The 2,897-nt window shown below is 41.4% G+C and overlaps 1 protein-coding gene across 4 annotated transcripts in view; it reads right to left on the minus strand.

The window, feature by feature from the left end:
- The window catches only part of UHRF2 (ubiquitin like with PHD and ring finger domains 2), a 162,467-nt gene that overhangs the window by 101,196 nt on the left and 58,374 nt on the right, over positions 1-2,897 (minus strand). The gene's annotated exons all lie outside the window — the stretch shown is intronic.

Raw genomic sequence — 2,897 nt, forward strand, 5'->3', positions numbered from 1 at the left:
TATTCAGATGGTGTGGGGCTAAGTTGTGGCATGCCTGCCAAAAAGGCTGTTCTCCACTGCTCTAATGAATAAAAATTGTGAAGAGAAATCCATACTGAAAAATGTTTCCATTTGGCTCAATAAATAAGGATAAAAATGCCCTGTACCTTAGCAGAAAACTTTCTATTTTCTAAGCTCATCCCACTAGCATCCAAGCTGTCATATGAAAAACCGCTGCTCAGGAAAGTTTGGCCTTAGTTCTGCAATGTGGTGTCTGGAATGACTCAGAGTTTGAACTGCGATCATGTGATGGCGGTTGAATCAAGATGTGCAACTCAAAGTTTGTCCTGAATAATACCTTAGTAGCCCGGCATGAGTGTAACTCTAGTTTTGTCCTATTTCTCTGAGAATCTACGAGGATCTTGGCTTCTTTGTGGGATCTTTGGAATAGTTCTCAATTTAACTGAACTATCTACCCCAATTTAAAAGATACTGAGAGAGTAACAGATTTGAAAACTGCTACCTCCATGTGAATGTTTGCCAAACAAACCTAGCTGAAAATAAACTATTTCCTTTTACTCTTGGGGAGGGTAAAAGGAGGACTATATTATTTTGTCCTCTCCTGCACTCCTTGAGCAACTACAGAGCCAATATAACAATAACAAACATTTACATTTTTTGCCAAGGTTACCTGCTTCCCCCTATATACTCTCTTGTAAGTGGCTAGTATAGAAGCTGGCATAAGCCAAAAAGATTCAGCTGAAAAGTCCTAAACTCCTCCACAGAAGCTCAAAATAATGGGAGTTCACTCATACAACAAGGGAAGACGAAGTTACTGAACCTGATACATGTGCTCTCTACTTTTCCTTGTCTTAACTTTAGCTAAGGCTGGAGCAAATGAGTTCCCTGAGGCCTAGCCCTGGAGAGAGAAGCAGCTGCCAGATTCCTTACAAAGCCTTGGACATCCAAAAAATCTAGGGCTTGAGTTAGGTACGGAGTACATGTCCAGTGAGGTCCTTTCAGTCCCTGACACTACAGCAAAAATAAGTTCTGCAGTCCAGAGGCTCCACCTATTGTATTATTTGGTGCTGATACTGGTAAGTGGTACTGTGTCTTTGGAACAGTGCTCCTTTTAGCCCTCAAGCAGATGATGAAATGGATGCAGCAACACCTACAAAAAGTTCCTGGAAGCCTGGACTGGAGTCAAACACGCTAGGCTTTAACAGTCATGGACAGGTCGGTGTCTTGTGGCTTCTTCTAAGACTCATCTGAATCAGAGCAGACCTGCATCAGCTTCCCTAGAAGGAAACATTTCAGCCTCACTTCCACTGCCTTCTGGGCACTCTATAAAAAGGTACAATACCAGACTATTTTGTTCTGTAATCTCTCTTTCCTCAGTTCAAAGCAATAGGCATATGCTGCATCACAAAAAGATAAACCGCAGGCCACAAGGTGGATCCAGACCATGGGGGCTCCTCAAAGGGCAGATCTGTAGAGCCAGCAGCAACTGTGGTTGCATTCAGGCAACCTAACAGGTCCAGGGCCAGGTGACAGCATAGGTCAAGAAGGTTACCACCAACGGCCATGTATACTGGGGGTCCAGGGACCCTAAATTCTGCAACAGACCATGACCCCAAACTTCTGGTAGCCCATCAAACTACTGGCAGGCTAGATGAAACTGTTCCATAGGCTGAATAAGTGCTATGGCCTGTAAAACTGTCAAATGCAGCCCCAGTACCCCTGCACAGGAGGCAGAAGAGTAGGCATAGATCAAATTAGATTTAACTAACCTTCAAAAACAGTGAAGTTTCTTCAATTTGAACATATGTGCCCATGTACAAAAAGACTGTTTAACAAATTACAACATTACAATTAAGTTATTGGATCAATTCATTCTTCTTATCCAATGTAAGAAAACTGCATGCTGACAAGGATTCTAATTCTGTCATGTTTGGTAGAAACACTGAGCTTGGTATGCTCACGGTTTCTTTCCATCCAGTTGCTCCATGTGGCTGCATGTAGGCACTTTCATAAAAACAGTTAGCCCAAAAGAATTCAATCTTTTTTTTCATGGTGAACATACGCACCAAGAGTGATCTGTATAATCACTTGAATAAGAACTACGACTATGACAGGGTTAGCCTCAAACTAATTTTTGACCAAGTCCATAAATTAAGATTTCAAACCATTAAGGTATCCTAGTAGAAGGCAGAGATGGCAATAAAATCTATTTATACATCGCTCATTTCTTAATAAATGGGACAAAACAAATTATTTCCTGTTTCACTGACATGTCCAAAAGATCTGTACTAAATGTGAATTTGAAATATAAAGAAAATGAATTATATACCAATAATCCTTAAGAAATATCTATGTTCAGATTGCAATGTTATAGTATAACATATTTATTTAATATTTATGTTAGAAGTACATCTATAGTAAAGCATTTAACTACAATGCCCACAAATCATTCTAATCTGGAAAACACATTCCAGAATGTATAAAAAGCATTTCAGCTTTCAGAGCCAAATGTAAGAGAACAGTTGTTAGAGAAAATCTCTTGTGTTAATACTCTAGAGCAGGGGTGCTCAATCCCTGGCCCGTGAGCCAAGTCATTTGGCAGGCAAAAAAATTGACAGTGGGGGAGCAGCAGCAGTGTTAATTGTTGCTCCCTTCCTGCCAAATTTCCGTTCCCATGGGCAGTCTGAAGGGCCAGATAGCGTGGTCCTGTGTGCTAGATCAGGCATGCAAGGCTGGGATAGCATGAGGCCCAACCCCATGGGCTAGTTTCACAGATCCAGCCTGCACATCAACTCTGTGCCACTTATCTAACCCTCAAGGCCAAAAGGTTGCACACCATTGTTCTGGAGTGAAGAAAGGCATACTGATTTTTGCTCAAACTCCCAAAATTCAGCAGG

Source organism: Alligator sinensis, unplaced genomic scaffold, assembly GCF_000455745.1.
Source record: "Alligator sinensis unplaced genomic scaffold, ASM45574v1 scaffold392_1, whole genome shotgun sequence".
Classification (NCBI taxonomy): domain Eukaryota; kingdom Metazoa; phylum Chordata; order Crocodylia; family Alligatoridae; genus Alligator; species Alligator sinensis.